Genomic DNA, 18,577 nt, shown 5'->3' on the forward strand with positions numbered 1-18,577 from the left:
GAAAGGACCTCAGTTTTGTAGTTTGGAAAAATACAATTTACTTTAAAAATGGTGATATTTTTTACTTAAAATGCTCTGTAATATGTAATAATATTGTAATTTACATTGCAAGTATAATCCGGAAATATATGTATAAGCTATGTTTGAGTGTACTTACAAATGACTAGTATTAAATGAAACCAAGCAGGGTTAAATTAAAAAATTATGTACAGAAACAAAGGAAGTTTGGATTACAAAGGAATTGCAGTGGTTCTGTAATGCTCTGAATACTTACTGACGCAGCAGGCACATCGGCTTTTCTTGCAGTAGTTTCTGTTGACAAAGTCACACCTTGGATTTTTTATGTAATAATCAAAGCAATAACCACCTGCATTTTTGCAGGTTCTGGAATTTCTGCAATATATTCTTGAATGACTGTCTGTCGAGAAAAAGCAATTGGTAATTAGTAAGCAAACTGTACTTTTAGATTATTACATTTATATATACTGTATGTCTATACAATATTGTAGGAGAGACTGACAGTGTTTACTTTATCTTCAGTTTTACAATATATCAGATGCTTACCATCCAAGATTAGATGATAGAAATCATTGCTACAGCATATCTCATCTTCTTTGCAGCCTGGGGCTTCAATTTCGTCAAAACATGTGTAATCTTCCATGGACACGCAATATCCACCTCTTTCAGCGCATGTGGCTTCTTTGGTTGTTTCCCCACAAACACTCATCAACTGCAGGTGAGTGAATTAAGTAATAGTTACTGTACTGCATGATCTGAATATTTATCTTGTTCCTTCTTTTTTGATACATTCATTTGAAAGTGGGCTGGTGATGCTTGCCGTGCTGATGTTTTCCTTTTTTAAATATTATAAAATGATTGGAGGAATAATTGGGTAAACGAATGAAAACCCAAGTCCTAGCTGATTACAGAAACATTTGTGGCTTTCTCTGTTTTGAATGTTTTCGTGTCTGTACATGAAATTTATGGTGTTTATAAGTCTTGTCTCTTTTGTTTTGACATTAAAATAATTGAATTTGATGTGGTTTTCTTGGTTTATTGTAAACTTCACAAAACTCAGTACTATAAAGGAGATAACAAAAGACTTTTGAAATATTTTGATAATAATTTCATTGGTTTCCACTTTAAATTTTTTACTTGTTATTCATTGATGAATTTGTCAGTTAGTACGTGCTACAGATTTTTTTATATTACTTAATGGACAAGGAGTGCGTCCAGTTTTAATAAATAGATCATAATTATAGGATAAGGTGTATTAACAAAAAATTTTTGAAATTGTATGTATGATCAGCCGGGGGCCACTCGGCATAGTCACACTAAGTATATGAAGGCAGGCAGGAACACACAGGAATTTGACATTTGACATTTAATCCGACGTTTCGCAATACATTATTGCATCCTCAGGGAATTCTACAATAGATGTAAATAAAATAATTTTTAAAAACTTAAAAAATCATAATATTAAAAATAGTTATCTAAAAGTCAATTTAAAAGCCATATTTAAAACACAATAAGTTAAGTTAAAACACCAGTTACAAAAAAAAAAACATGAAATTGAGCATTAATCTACAAGGATTTATTAAAAAATATATAATAATAATAATAAAAATAATAAATAACTAAAGGAGTGGAGCTAACCTGCCAGAGCAAAGTCAAGAGTAAAACTGAAGGCAGAAACGAAAAGTAAACAATAAGAGGCTTTAAGAACAACAACAAAGTCAAGATAAAAAAAGTTGAACAGCCGAGGACTGGGTATTTAAAACAGGAACAAGTTGTTTAATTTTCAGTGTCTCTAAAATAAATATCTCTTTATGGTTGTTGACCTGTCCAATTATAGAGAAATCTTTGTATTGGATGGTAGTTTTACATTGCAAAGAAAGATTTCTTATGTTGGATGCATCTGGGTTGGATAGGCGACATCCAGTTCTATGACTAACCCCCCTATGGGAATCGACTCGTACCCTAAGAAGACGCTTCGTGGATCCCACATAATTTCCCATATCACATCTGGGACAAGTATACTTATATACCACATTAGATGTCATCAAAGGGCAGAGTCGGTCTTTTACTCTGAAAAGGGAGCCGATTGTAAGGGGGTTTTTCGGAATCAAATTTACGTCAAGGGCATTAAAATGTTCATTGATTATTTAAAGTGAAGCCTGTACGGAAGTTGTCAGATTTTATGTACGGAAAAGATGCGTAGAATTTTTTCTTTGGAACGTTAAAATACAAAGGGGTGTTAGAGAACTTTTTACTGAGTAATTTCTGTATGACCTTGTTAATAATCTTGATAGGGAAACAGTTATCGTTAAAATATTTGTAAAGGAAGGTAATTTCGTTATGGAAAAGTTCCCAGTCTGAAGTGAGTAATAGTGCCCGATGAATTGGTGTATAAACAGAATTTAACTTAAAGTTATAAAAACAAAAACTATAAAAATTGGAGCCCAGACCTGTAAAGGTTTTCTTCCTAAAAATAGTGGTTTTAAAACAGTTACTATCCCTAGATACCAAAACGTCTAAAAAAGGTAAACGACACTCCTGCTCCTTTTCAATAGTAAACGTCACCCTAACATCACGTCTGGGCTCCAATTTTTATAGTTTTTGTTTTTATAACTTTAAGTTAAATTCTGTTTATACACTAATTCATCGGGCACTATTACTCACTTCAGACTGGAAACTTTTCCATAACGAAATTACCTTCCTTTACAAATATTTTAACGATAACTGTTTCCCTATCAAGATTATTAAGGTCATACAGAAATTACTCAGCAAAAAGTTCTCTAACAGCCCTTTGTATTTTAACGTTCCAAAGAAAAAATTCTACGCATCTTTTCCGTACTTAAAATCTGACAACTTCCGTACAGGCTTCACTAAAATAATAAATGAACATTTTAATGCCCTTGACGTAAATTTGATTCCGAAAAACCCCCTTACAATCGGCTCCCTTTTCAGAGTAAAGACCGACTCTGTCCTTTGATGACGTCTAATGTGGTATATAAGTATACTTGTCCCAGATGTGATATGGGAAATTATGTGGGATCCACGAAGCGTCTTCTTAGGGTACGAGTCGATTCCCATAGGGGGGTTGGTCATAGAACTGGATGTCGCCTATCCAACCCAGATGCATCCAACATAAGAAATCATTCTTTGCAATGTAAAACTACCATCCAATACAAAGATTCCTCTATAATTGGACAGGTCAACAACCAAAAAGAGCTATTTATTTTAGAGACACTGAAAATTAAACAACTTGTTCCTGTTTTAGATACCCAGTCCTCGGCTGTTCAACTTTTTTTATCTTGACTTTGTTGTTGTTCTTAAAGCCTCTTATTGTTTACTTTTCGTTTCTGCCTTCAGTTTTACGCTTGACTTTGCTCTGGCAGGTTAGCTCCACTCCTTTAGTTATTTATTATTTTTATTATTATTATTATATATTTTTTAATAAATCCTTGTAGATTAATGCTCAATTCCATGTTTTTTTGTTTTTTTTTGTAACTGGTGTTTTAACTTAACTTATTGCGTTTTAAATATGGTCTTTTAAATTGACTTTTAGATAACTATTTTTAATTTTATGATTTTTTAAGTTTTTAAAAATTATTTTATTTACATCTATTGTAGAATTCCCTGAGGATGCAATAATGTATTGCGAAACGTCGGATTAAATGTCAAATGTCAAATTCCTGTGTGTTCCTGCCCGCCTTCATATACTTATGATATATATATATATATATATATGATATATCTATATATATATAATTATATATATATTATAATTATAATATATTATTGCTCCTCTACTTAGATTTCAGAGATACGAACAACCCTTATCGCAAACTTAAACTGTACTTTACTGTATTATTATCCTAATTTCCTTAATGTATTTAGGTTTGTTGTGAAAATTAATATTCTAGTTCATAGGAAGTGTAACAGTAGACAACAGATGGCAGTAGCGCTTAACGTAGGAGGCAGTCGCCAAGGATTGTGTAAGGAAAGGTATTATTCGGTCCATGTCTGTCTAGCAGGTCTCTGGTATATAAAGACCCCACGGCCCACACAGTGTATTTCGGGGGGTCGCAGCAAACAATTTTCTTGTGCGATGTAACTGTGGGTGCCACTAACCTTTTGATGTTACGGTTTATATGGTTCTAATGTTTAGTTGATGTAAAGCTTGTTGATTTGGGTTTTGTGGTGTAAGCCGCAGTATGATTGGTGATTGGTAGTTTGTGAAGAAATGCTGTACGGTGAGTCGTTGCTTTTGTGTAACTCGTCCGTAATTTGTATTTACGTTCTGTTTTGTGGATGGTATAGGTGTTTACTAATTGTTATTAAAGTACTCTAAGTTTTAATGGGTTTTCACTGCTTCCATATATATTCTCCTCCTAAATCATATTAATAATTTTTTTTAATTATATATATAACTCTCTCTCTCTCTCTCTCTCTCTCTCTCTCTCTATATATATATATATATATATATATATATATATATATATATATATATATATATATATATATATATATATATATTATATATATATATATATATATATCCCCACCCCGAACTTACGATTCTCGGCTCGGCCAACGCGGAATCAGAGGAATTTATTTCTGGTGATAGAAATTCATTTCTTGATATAATGTGGTTCGGATCCCACAATAAGCTGTAGGTCCCGTTGCTAGGTGACCAGTTGGTTCCTAGCCACGTCCACGTTAAAATATCTAATCCTTCGGGCCAACCCTAGGAGAAGAGCTGTTAACCAGCTCAGTGGTCTGGTAAAACTAAGATATACTAAACTTTTACACTATATATTATATATATATATATATATATATATATGATATATATATATATATATATATATATAAGACATACATACCTACATACATACATACATCATACTATACTATCATATATATAATATATATATATATATATATATATTATATATATAGACAGACATTTGTATGTAAAATATTTTACATATTTTTCACACACACACACACACACATTTCACTTTCAAAGCATTCACTTACCTTAGTGCATGACAGCAACGTAAGTGAAAGGCTTAATGCCTTCATGTCCAGCCCCATGTCTCAGGGGATCTCAAAGGCTGCAGTTATCTGTAAAGTAAGTATCTAGTTTAGATTATTCCACACCTCCTTTTGAGTTAGAGTATATGGTACTATTTTCCCTCACAGCAGTCATTTTGGATATCATAGTAACAATTAATGATACTGCCATGCTGTTATTTTTAATATATGGTGCCTCTTGAGGTTAATATTTCTCCATTTGTTTGAAACAGTAATTATGGCTGCTTCAGGAAAAGGTGCAAAACGGAGGTGTGCCATACAGTGAAGATCAATTCTTAACTTATACAAAGATATAAATCTAAATTAAAACAATATACAAATGTTGACATTTTTTTTTTTTTGGTGGCGTCTTGCACAAAGATAGGAATCTATCCATTAGATATTTTCGAAAATATTGTATACAAATTTTCATTAAATTTTTTGTAAGAGTTTAGACAAAAGTTCATGACCAATCCCGCACAATCTAATGATGACCTCTATTGATGGTCTGTCATAAACAAATAAAGGTTCAGTAAGATTTGCATTTAGGTTAAATTTATAGTAAACATCACATTTCGGTTGTCAGTGTCAATTTAGAGCCAGTGTTTCCAACCTCGGGTGCTGAAATCAATTATAGGTGTCTCTGGGAAGCAATGCGCAATGCATATTTGGCAGTAAAATATCACTTCCTAGCAATGTGCGGCCAGCTGAAAAACTGAATATAGAACATATTGTTACTCACCTCTCACTCCTAGAGATGGCACAGTACTTTCCCATGTATTTTACATTTCCAGAAGGGATACATTCGGCCTTTTTGGCAGTTATGGATAATAATAATAACAGGGTTGTCATACAATATTGCACACTACCACTATCGGGTTTCTGGTTTGATAAGTTGGTAGCTTACCCTTGGAGTAGCAAGAGCAGCACTGGAAATGATCATCCCATTTCCAACTACCTACTGCTGTGATAAGATATCCTCCACAATGCTCCAAATCAAAGCAACTGCCCGGAACCACCTTCAAATAGAGTTGCTCAATGATATGAGGGTGGTTCTGACCAGCACGAAGCCTCGAATTGAGAAAGTATTTGTGTATAAGCAACAATAGAAATCACATTTATATATGTATGATTGATCCCCCAGCAGTGCATATTTAAGCTTGCCCATGGTATTTTCTTTTTCTCGGGTTTTCTCATTTCTTCTATGAGCAACAATGGCACTATGTTATAATTTTAAGAAAACACAAAATATGATTTAATGATTAAGCAGTACAATGCACTTTCTTTTATCCCAGTGACCAATAGAACGCCCTAAAGGTGATAACTTAAGGTGTAAGGTTTTATCTGCTGAAAGAATATTTGTGTCATCTTCATACCTTTGGAGATATTAGCATTTGAAAAGCGTTAGGGCCGGGCCGTGGCAAAAATTATAATGCAATAATTAAAACATCATTTGCATTAGAATTTATGATATTTTGAACAGTAAATGGAATATGGGATGAAATTTAAAGATGTAAGGTTTTATCTGCTGAAGGAATTTTTCTTTTATCATCAATACTTTTGGAGATATTAATATTTGAATAGCGTTAGGGCAAAAGGTAATAATTAAAACATCATATAAATGTGAATTTATGATATTTTAAAAATAAATCTTATATGGGATGAAATTTAAAGATGTAAGGTTTTATCTGCTGAGATAAATTTTCTTTATCTTCAGTACCTTTGGAAATATTAGCGTGTGAAAAGCGTTAGGGCCGGGCCAACGCAAAAATTATAATGCAATAATTAATACATCATTTAAATGTGAATGCATGACATCTTGAAAATAGATCTTATTTGGGTTAAAATTTCAGGATGCAAGGTTTTATCTGCCGAAAGAATTTTTCTTTTACCATCAATACTTTTGGAGATGTTAGCATTTTAATAGTGTTAGGGACTAATGCAATAATTAAAACATAATTTAAATGTGAATTTATGATAATTTAAAATGAAAATAAATCTTATATGGGATGAAATTTAAAGATGTAGGGATATTTCTTTTATCTTCTATACTTTTGGGGATATTATAGGATTTGAATAGCGTTAGGGCAGGGCCACCAGAAATGGTCAGAAAAGGTTGGGAAACATTGATTTAATGGTATAGACTGTGGACCTCTGAGCTGATCCATTAAAATCCTCAAATATCTTCAGTATATCCAGTTAATTTGTAGTGTAAATAAGTTATATTTATTTTTGAATAAAGATAAATGAAAATTTGGTTGTATGAAAGGATATCTGTTTGACTTGTCAAGGTATTGGGATCTATTAATAATTGTCTCTTGGTATTTGTTTGGTCCTTAATTTCAAACTAATATATTTTAGTACGCTAAGTTAATTGAATTTTTGTTTGCTCTGTCTTTACAAAGACAAAATCACCTTTTTGCTCCATGGATAACCCAGTAACCTCTTATGGCCTGTCCACACTAGTGAAGCAGTGTTACCAGACAATTATTGCCTTGTTCTGGCTACATACTCTGTCGGTCAGTATAGTGGAACAGGTAATGGTAACAGCATTTGCCTGTTGGGCATTGCCCGTTAGTGTGGATACGGCCTTCGCTTGGAAAGCCCCTCAAAGAGAGGGAATGGCCGAATTTCCTGCCTATGAAAGATTAACTGACTCTGTGGCAAAATCATATATTTTGACAGGTGGTTTCCTTGTGTATTCACAGTGTAAATTCATCTTTATTTTCTTCTTACTTTCCTCTTATCATACATTCCAAAACATGGACACATGCTAATGGCCTTATTTGATAGTGTGCACATTGAGGGTAATGAAAGAGGGCCAGTAATACATCATAAAACATAAGTTGTTCATTAAATGAAAAATATACAAATGTCAAAAATTATGATGAACTAACACTTATGCCATTCCTAAAATTGCTTTTTGATAGTGTAGTCGCTGTCTCGACCTCTAGGATTCCCCTTTCCATGATCTATCCAGAGCTCCATGGTGACCAGACTAATGTCAAAGAATTCTCTTAACTGGTCTTGTGGCTGGGTATTGTGTCGTAATTATAAACAGTTTAAACACGTGATAGAGTATAAATGGACTCAGAATAAGAGGGCACTTTCAATTATCCTAAGCAAACGCTAATACCCAGTTTACCTACTTGTCAAAACCGCAAGAAGAAGTGATTATGCATATACACACCATCACATTGTTTACATACGACCAACATCCAACCAATACCACATTACCTTTCTGTTTGGTCAAATAACCAGTGCTCAGAGAAGTCCATTCTTTGCTTATTGATTCAGTTAAGTGCATAATTTTAAGTTCCAGTCAAAAATTTTTTAGTTTAGATTGCGTGGAGCAATGATTTATTGTATTGCACATGGAAAGCTGAAGTGGCTTATTGTGCCAGCACATGTTGGTGTCTCTTACGATTTATGATTGTTAGGCTAGCTCTGAGAATTTGTTCTTCACTTATTAATTTCATTACCGATGTTCATGGAAACATATAAGTTGAAAACTAAGTGTACAATTTTAAGAGTCAGTTAAGAATTTTTTTAGTTTATAATATGGAACAACGATTTTATAGTGCATGAAAAACTATAAACCATGGTTTTTCGCCAGTACACATTTGGCACTGGCAATTTAGGATTGTTAGCTCTGAGAGTTTCGTTCTTTGCTTATTGATTTCATTACTGAAGTTCATCAAACTTGAAAGCTGAGTATATAATTTTAAGCGCCAGTTAAAAAATTTTTAGTTTAGACCATGGAACAATTATTTATTTTGTGAGCGTTAGCTATTTGAAGAAGTGAAAATTGTTTCGAAGAATTTATCATTCTATTTTGAAGTTTTATCTAAATGTTCCTTGATTATTATTAATATAGATAATCCTTTCAGATAACAACATCGGCAATAGCCTACCAGACAGTAGCCTAAAATCTACATCGATTCAGTAAGAATATGTTAGCTAGACTGTAGTAGATAGTGTCTGTAGCCTAAAACTTCGGATTATACCTATAACAATGAGGATGAACAAAAATAACCTGGAATAAGCAGTAATCTGAATTAAGGTAAGATATAAGAACAGGATTATATAACCTTAAGGGTGAACAGAAATAACCTGGATTAGGCGGTAACCTGAATTAAGGTAAGATTTAAGGACATATCCTGTTAGGCTTTGGACCTAGGCAGTAGCTTATCTTTACACCAAAGACTTTAGTATTAGTAGATAAAAGGTTACAGACTTTTTCTTTTATATATAGCCTGTATACTTAAGCATGGTCTTAATACTACCTATAGGCTATCATGTGCATACCCTTAAAAGGGAATTAAATAATCTAGATTGATTAGACACTAACCTATGTAGTTGATAGGCTAGCCTAGCTATAGTAGACAAAAACGGCTAGTCAGTATTAGAAAATTGTGAGGACAAGGGAGAGAGACAGGTAACTGGGTACTGGTAATTTATTACAGGTAAACACAGGTTATGAAGGAGGCTATGGATTGATATGTGGTATCTGACCCGAACAGAGAGAAACTGAGCCTGGGCCAGCCAAATTTGTCTTTTCTTGCAGACATATATACATGAATATTTATGGGTACAATTGTTGTTCGTATATGAATTATATATCGGCGGAACGACCAGACAATTCTGCATAAGATGAAGCATATTAGAATTTAGCATAGCAAAAGGACGTTGTCCTGACAAATACTCCCCCCAGGACATTTATTATGGAATAATGAATGGATGATAAAAATCTTGGAGGCAGGAGATGACCCCATGTCCTTGTGATCACTTGTTGTGGGGTGTCATTGAATGTGGAGCCCTTCGGCATTGCTGGTTGATGGGATGCCTCCCGTGGCTGTTGCCAGGGAGGTTCTACTGTCTACTGTGGGCAACCAAGACCGCGGAGGGAGTCCCCAGGTGTGGCAGCAGCGTTGGGCGGGGAGAGCAGGACCACAGGTGTGGCAGCAGCATCAGCAGGCCAAGGAGGCCCACAGTTAGTGGTGTCAGGGTAGCAGAGCAGGCCCACAGGTGCTCCAGCAGTATCAGCAGGCCGAGGAGGACTACAGGCAGCGGCATAGGTTGGGCGAGCAAGTCCACAGGCAGCAGCGTCAGGCAGGCCGAGCAGCCCTACAGGTGCAGAGGCGACATCGAGATGTTGCATGGGTACTCGCAGGTGTGGCAGTGGCGTTGGGGGAGGAGCCAAGGAAGCCCGCAGGTGCGGCGGGTTGAGAAGGTATCTGGCATTCCCCGGCTGAGACAAAGGAGTACTCGATGATATAGATGTGTCTCGACCGCCGCCTGATTCTGTGTTGGCTGATCAGCACCCAGCACCTGTCCTCATGACTTGTCTTACACACCAAAACGCACGAGGTTGCTGAATTTAGTCCGCTGATAGTGTTGGGCATGGTCAATGAGAGTCGATAAACACCAAAAAAGCGTGAGGTGCCGTTTTTAGTCTGTTAATGGCATTGGGTTCGGCAGAGTCAAGACTAGTCGCCGTGTAGGTCAGTTAATGACTGAGTGCAAATCACTCCAGGAAGTCACCAGTTTGTGAGGACAAGGGAGAGAGACAGGTAACTGGGTACTGATAATTTATTACAGGTAAACACATGTTATAAAGGAGGCTGTGGACAGATATGTAGTACAACCCGAACAGAAAGAAACTGGGTCTGGGCCAGCCAAATTTGTGTTTTCTTGCAGACATATATGCATGGATATCTATGGGTACAATTGTTGTTCATACATGAATTATATATTGGCGGAAAGGCCAGAGAATTCTACATAAGGTGATGTACATTAGAATTTAGCATGTTGTTACTGTGGAATGAAAATAGCAAAATGACGTTGTCCTTACAAAATATCCTATTCTAGGTTTCCCTTCACAGGCTGTCCCTGGGTTAAGGGGGGGGGGGGGGAAGGTGGGGTTCCGTTCCTGACAAGGCACTGTAAGCCGAAAATTGCCTTAACCTGGCTCATCATAATTATAATAGGAATGAATATCTCTTACAGCACTGCTAGAGTGCCGTAAGCATCGTAGGTCCTGTTTACAGTGGCGTAAAGCAGGTAACGGCGCTGTAAGTTAACTGTGCTATAAGGTAAACACCATAAGTCCGGAACGACGTAACCCAAACCTGATGTAACCCGGGGGCTTTTTGTAGTAGTTTACTGTTTTATATAGTTGACCAAAAACAGTACACGGACCAAATGGGCTATGAGGTAGTAGCCTATCTTGAAGGCTACAAACCTTGTTAATCCCATACCTTTGTAGGTAAATTAATCAGGATTAGACAATTGCCCATATAATCAAACCTTGGTTTTTGTAAACCTCTCTTTTTGTACGTTGCAGTTTTCGTAGACTTTTTTTGCTACAAAACTTTGTCTTTGTTATCGTATGTTTCCTCAGTTTTTGTACACTCGGAAATGCTTCATCTGGGCCCAGTGCATGACCAAACCCCGCATCAAGTACCCAAACAAACCATCCCATCTTCTCTTGTGACCCATTCTGACTTTGTTTCTCGCTGAACAGCCATCTCCACATTCATAGTCTGCATCACCGCACATGTTTGTTGTGTTTTGTGCTAATTTTGCCATAAAAACTCACTGCAAAGTAGCCATCATGGGCCAAAGAAGGTTTCAAGTGCCACCCTTTTGGTACAAAAGACCAGGAATATGATTGAATTTAAGAAAGAACTTGAAGCAAAGTATGAAAGTGGTGCACGTGTAGCTAATCTCGCTAGGATGTACTGCAAGTCAGTGTCGATGACCAGCTCTATCCTAGCAAAGAAACATGAAATCAAGGCAGCTGATGTTGCAAAAGGGGTCACATTGTTAACAAAACTGAGATCATAGCTAGTGGAAGACGTGGATATTGTGTCTGAAGCAATCAGTGAGAAAGCTAGGATGTTACATATGAATTAAGTAAGAAAATGCCAACAACTAGCGCTGCTCTTGGTGATTTCAAGGCGAGCAGAGGCTGGTTTGAAAAATTCAGAAAGCGTACGGGCATCCATATTGTCATACAGCATGGGGAGGCTGCAAATTCGGATAAACATACCGCCAAAGAATTTGTTAGTGAATTCAAACAGTATCTTGATGCTGAGGGATTCCTCCACACAACAGGTCTTCACTTGCCTATGAAGGATATGCTAACACTCTTCGTCCGTGCGAATGCCAGTAGGGATTTCACAGTGAAGCCCCTACTGGTGTAACACTCTGAAACTCCCTGAGTGTTTAAGGAAAACAGTGTGATGAAAAATAAATTGCCTGTGATGTGGAAGGCCAATAAAAAGGCATGGGTCATGAGGCAAATTTTTGTTGAATGGGTAAATGAAGTGGTTGGCTCAAGTGTGAAAAAATATCTCGGCAAAAATCAGTTGCCCCTCAAGTGCCTCCTGGTAATGGACAATGCCCCTGCACATTCTCCTGGCTTGGAAGGCCAGCTGTTAAACGAATTTAAATTCATCACCGTCAAGTTCCTGTCCCCTAATACCACTCCTCTCATCCAGCCCATGGACCGGCAAATCATCTCGAACTTCAAGAAACTGTAGGCACATGAAGGCATTATTCCAAAGGTCCTTTGAAGTGACCTCAGACACTGAATTGACCCTAAGAGAGTTCTGGAAGGATCACTTCAATATCTTTAATTGCATGTGTCTTATAGAAAAGGTTTGGCAGGGAGTGACTTCCAGGACAATGAACTCTGCTTGGAGAAGCAAGAGTGTTACCTCGAGAAGGATTTCGAAGGGTTAAGGCTGGCCCTATGCCCGTTGTGGAGTCTATTGTGTCTCTGGGTAAGTTCAGGGGCTTAGATATGAGTGGCGAGGATGTGGAAGAGTTAGTGGATGCCCATAGGGAATAGCTAATCACTGAGTAACTGCAAGACCTTCAGCAGGAACAGCAACAGATGCCAGATGAGGAATCTGAAGAGGAGGAGGAAGAGAGAGGTGATACTGTGCCTACCTCAGTGATTAAAGAAATTTTTGGCAAGTTGAGTGATATAAAAAATTTTGTTGAGACACATCACCCTAACAAAGAGTTGCAATCTGTGTCTAACATGTTTAATGACAATGCTTTGTACCATTTCAGGCAGACATTGTAGAAATGTCAGAAACAAATGTTTTTGGACAGTTTTGTTATTTGGCAGGGGTCCAGTGACTCTCAAGCTGGTCCTAGTGTCCATATAAATCGAAGTGGGGAAGTAGCCTCAGACAGTGCCACTAAAAAATGTAGAGAGGTAACCCCAGAAAGGTCATGACACCTGAAGTCCTTCTGGAAGGGTATTCCCCTTCTAAACAGTAACCTCTCCTCCTCCCACTCACCTCCTCACTGTCTTCCATACGCTAACAAGAGTCTTCCATAAAGGTAAGAGTGATGTTAAATGTTAATTATTCATTTCATTATTCATTTATATTTATTTCTCAATGTTTTCTGTATATAAAACTGTTTATTCCCTGTAAAATGTATGTTTTGTTAATATTTTTGGTGGTCTGGAACGCATTAATGCTATTTATATTATTCTTCATTGAAATTATTGCTTCAATTTTCATACGTTTCAGATATTGCTGGAGGTTCCGGAACGGATTATGTACGAAAACCGAGGTACCACTGTAGTAGGTGATAACCTAAATAAAAAATTTCCACATCAGTGAGTCTCATATTAGAAAGTTACTGTTTTATATAATAAACCAAATAGCTTAAGGGTAGATACATGTATAAACAATCTGGGTTAGACAAAGGATGTAAGCCTATGAATTTACATGTAAGTAACGTTGGTTTTATCTAGCCTTTACATTTAATCTAGAATAATCTGGATTAGGTAATACCCTATACTATGCTAAGAGAGAGGAATTTAGGAAACATTCTATTGTTGGTGTACTAAGTGGTAGTTTAGCCCCGGACCAGATATAAACAGTATCCTAGGTATAATTAAATAACCTAAAGTCATTTAAAACTGTGGCTTGGGCTAACTTTAACTAATTAGTACATAGGATATGGTATGAATGGTTATCACAATTCAAATTGAAATAACCTAAAGCCATTTAAAACTGTGGCTTGGGCTAACTTTAACAAATTAGTACACAGGATATTGGTCTGAATGGTATGACAATTCAAATTGAAATTTTACATAGCCAGTGCAAAAAGGACTTATACGTGCAATCCCCAGTTATCTGGTGGGAGGGGTTTCCGTTATCGGCTGTATGCTCATAAGAAAAAACTGCCATTAACCGGAACTCTTCAATTTATGGCACTTATGGCGCTGAGTTTTGGTTAATGATGCTGATAACCGGTTAATGGCTCGTCTGTTATGGTATGTTATGGTGTCACAAAATATTTTCAGCACCTTATGGCGCCAATAACCGAAATTCGGCCCGTTATGGTGCTGTAAATCGACAATTTTATATTGCTAGACAAGCCATTTACGGCTGTCAAAACTAATATAAACCGCCAAGGGCTTAAGTTAACATAGATTTCTAATAGAATTTATTACAAATATGGAAACTTCATGAGGAACTACGGAGGTGTCCCTCATTAATAATTTCACACTGACTGGCTTCTAATAACAACTTGCTTTATAGCGTTATAGGGCTGCCATGATGCAGGACCCTCAGTTCAAGTGTTCTGTATCAAATTGCTTGGGTCATTTTGTGCCAGTGGGTATGGCTCATACCACCTGCCATGGGTATAGTCTTGTAAAACTCAATTAAAATTTACATGGTCAACAGATATGTACCAGACTTGTAGTATGCTACTGGCAGCAAGTTTCAAGGATGAAACTGCTCATTTTAAGCTGTCCTGGTGATTCCTAGGGTTCAGTAGGACTAAGGAAAGGGGAAATTATATCTTTCCGGCAAACCTCCAACAGCAGATATGAAGCCTTTTTCTCAGATAAAGATTTATGTTTGGGAAAAAACCGGTAACATCATTCCTCACAACTTCCCAGATTAACCCTGCAGGGGAAATAGAGGAATTTTTACATGTGGGAGACATTCTTACCATAGAATATGAAGTGGGCAGTGTCACTGAAATGACCCTGCTGAATCCAGATGGATCAGGAATACAAATTTCAGGTAGCCATGGGAGAAACCTTATAGAAGGAATTCTATCCCCATTTACAGCTATCGATGCTGAAGAGCATCTTTTGCCACAAAAGGGATACTAGGATCTATCTGACTCTGACCGATATTACTATATTTCTGGAGGGGTATTGTAACTTACCTAGGACTTAGGGTTTCTGCTCCTTTAGTAATTACAGCTCAGTTGTTGAAGCTCACTCAAAAAGTGCAAGCTTACCTAAACAGGATACACAGCCTGTGGCATTTGATCAATTCTGTAAGGAAATTAGGATCCTTCTCCCAAAAGGGATACAAGGATTTACCTGAACCCAATGAAAATGACAACAGTTTCAGAGGCTTATAGTAATTCACCCAGGACCTTTGCCCCTGGGGAACAGGCAGTTGCAGCTCAGCTGTACATACTCAGGTTACACAAGCACCCCCATAAGGGATACCCATTTTGTGGTATTTGATCAATTCCGTAAGGAAATTATAAATAACATTTGAAAATGTCGTTGCCACAGAAAGGCGATTTATGAGCGACATGATGCATGATTGGGAAAAGGAATTTAAGTGAGTCCAGTACACTCCAAAGTGTAAAAGCGCTGCATCCTGCAACCCAAAAGTGAAAGGGGATGCAAATGCTGCCCAAATAAGGTCTGGTGGTGGAATTACGACTGGAAACCTCTAATTGGTCAGTTCTAAATACAGAATTTCAAAACAAAACATGATAGGGGCTCCAATATTCATCACCGATGATTCTCATGATCCATGGTTAGACGTATCAGTGCACATTTTCTCTCCCTATAGTAAATATCTAATTAATGAGAGAAAAATTATGATCGAAGCTGTACATGTGAAAGACCACTAACAGAAACGGTCTTCTTCCCTGTGTCTATAACATTAGATGCTATGGAAGACACCCTTTATCAGGACCAGTGTTGCTCACCAAAGAGTTCCAGCCTTCTGTCCCTTCATTTTCAAAATTATTAATATTGTAAAGACAGATTTTCAGAATGTTGTAGAGCTTAAAAGACCAGAGACAATACCAGAATCAAAACCATTTGCCTTGGTGATTCCAGTTTCAGAAAACTCCACCAAGAAATGGGCAACGCTACATCCCCTTTCTGAGGGAGAAAAGCCTCCTTTATTTATAGCTACACAGCAATTTAGGACCCATATCAGAGGAATCTCAGAGGTGACAGCCTGAACAGAATTTCACACTAGGATCTTCCTCTGTAGTGTTATACCCTCTACCACTGTGCTGGAAGTTGCCATTCCAAAATGTTCCAGAGCAATTGTTGCTGTTGTGGTTAAAATTCTTATGAGAACCCTGTGGCAAGCATCCTATGGCTCTCTAGCTTGGCACATGAAAGCACAAATGGAAACATTGGAGCGTTTCAACTAGTCACATCCTGATGTAACTTCATTATTACATAATAACCCTTTCTGTAAGGACCTGTTTGACAAGTTTGTTGTGGTTAAAACTTAATGGGTAAACCCATCAACAAGATTGTATAAGAGTACTCTCTTTTGGGAAAAAGGGGGATTTAGGCAACAAAAACCCAAAAATTCCTCTTACCCAACCCAAAAAGGCTGTCTTTAAAAGGTAAGCCTTCAGTCACCCCAAACAGTTTTTCCTCAAAGAACAGGTAAGTGTTCAGAAGGGATGGTGCTTCACAAAAGGGCAACAACAGCAAACAGTAAATATTTTCCACAAGGTCTAAAGAACCTCTTATAGGAAAAGTATAAGCAACAAATGGAATGCCTATCAAGGCAGAGGCAGAGGAAGAGGGGGATACTAATGGGAATGGTGTGGTTGGGGCTCAACTTCAATTCCACCACAGGCGGCAATTGAAGTCTTCCCTTTGGGAACACAGCATTAATTTTGAATAGGCTGGGGTGGAAACGATCTCAGCCCTGACCCTGACCCCAGGGGTTCTTTAAAAAACCAGACTCCTCTCTGGAATGTTACATGCAGAAAGCCCTTGTTAATGAGAGCCATAGAGAAACATACAGATATTTGCCAATGAGCTTGTCTTTCTAAGTGTCCCCAAAAAGGATTCCTCCAAATGAAAAGTGACTGTAGACCTATGAACACAGAACAAGCCCATTGTTTGCCAAATTTTCCAAATAACTACCATTGCCCTAGTGTGTCCAATTGTTCCAAGGAGACTTAGACAACTATAGATCTGAAAGATGTGTACATACTGGCACATTCCTGCCGTCGTTCCCTTCTGTCCTTTCCTAAGGCTCTGGATAGGGAAAGATATGTACAGATTCAAAATCATGCCCTGTGGGCCAAACATTGCACTAAGATTTGACAGAGTTAATAATGGTAGTTCTTCCAGAAATCAGAAGTACAATTAATGGCCCACCTAGACGACTGGTTGATCTGGGGGCCCACAAGAAAAATGTGCTTGAAATACCTAAGAGCAGTGGTCAACTGACTATGTCTAAATGTTTTATGGTGAATTATCAAAATCTCACCTCACACCCAGCAGACTCTTTCAGTAGCTGGGACTGTCTTGGGACACTTCACAGTTCGTCTCTCCCCATCATACTCAAAACAGAATAAGGCAAGTCCTCAAAACGTGCCTTGCACGGCCCAGGGTTTCCAAATGGCAGTTAGAATGTATGACAGGCTTCTTGCAGTTTGCATCAATAACAGATCCAATACTCGGATTACAACAAATGAATATGAACAAATTCTAGCTATCACATGCAACAAACAAGATGCGAGACCGACCTCATCAAAAGATTAAAAAATTTGGGGAGATACTTTGGCCTTGATCCTGGAAGGACCCTCTGGCAATACAGGTCAACCTGACTCATTCTGTATGAATGACAATAGACACAGATGCCTTGTTGAGAGGTTGGGAAGACTTTGGGAGGATCGTCAGGTGGCAGAGAGGTGCAGCTATTCTGAGGAATTGTCGTATCGATTTCATGGAGCTGATGCTGTCTTTTTGTCTCTCAAAAACTCAGACTGCAATGTCCTACTTTAAGAGGTTGGGATGACACTTGCCTCCTCTCATTATGGTAATACTAGCCATCCTTCGAAGGGTCAAGAAAGGAAGTAGTTAGATAACCACTTTCAGAAAATAGCCAACATGCTTCCACAAATGGAAGTGGACCTCTTTGCCACGTATGAGAATCACAAACTACCAGGCAAGCAACAGCAAGAGATGCCTTCCTACAAGACTGGAACAAATGGAGGACACTATACCCTTTTCCGCCATTGTTTCAGATTTGGAGGTGTGGAGCAAACTCCTAACCTACTCAGGAACAGCTTACTTAATAGCCCCAAATTGGCTAAACAGGGATTGGTTCCTATTACTTTAACAATGTACAAAGAGATAAATTCCAAAACTGCCCACTGTTTTATCCCAGTCAGTAGGAGGGAAAGTCAAGTAAGGATCCTCCTTTCTAAGTAAAGA

General features: G+C 37.5%; 1 long non-coding RNA gene across 1 annotated transcript in view; it reads right to left on the minus strand.

Moving 5' to 3' along the window:
- Positions 1-570: 570 nt before the first annotated feature.
- Positions 571-18,577, minus strand: part of LOC135203310 (uncharacterized) — a 29,169-nt gene continuing 11,162 nt past the window's right edge. The window contains exons 2-3 of the long non-coding RNA XR_010311911.1: positions 5,050-5,136; positions 571-730 (exon numbers count right to left, since the gene is read on the minus strand). This is a non-coding gene — a long non-coding RNA (uncharacterized LOC135203310). The remainder of the gene's footprint in view (positions 731-5,049; positions 5,137-18,577) is intronic.

The sequence above is a fragment of the Macrobrachium nipponense genome, chromosome 36, assembly GCF_015104395.2.
Source record: "Macrobrachium nipponense isolate FS-2020 chromosome 36, ASM1510439v2, whole genome shotgun sequence".
In the NCBI taxonomy this organism is placed as follows: Eukaryota; Metazoa; Arthropoda; class Malacostraca; order Decapoda; family Palaemonidae; genus Macrobrachium; species Macrobrachium nipponense.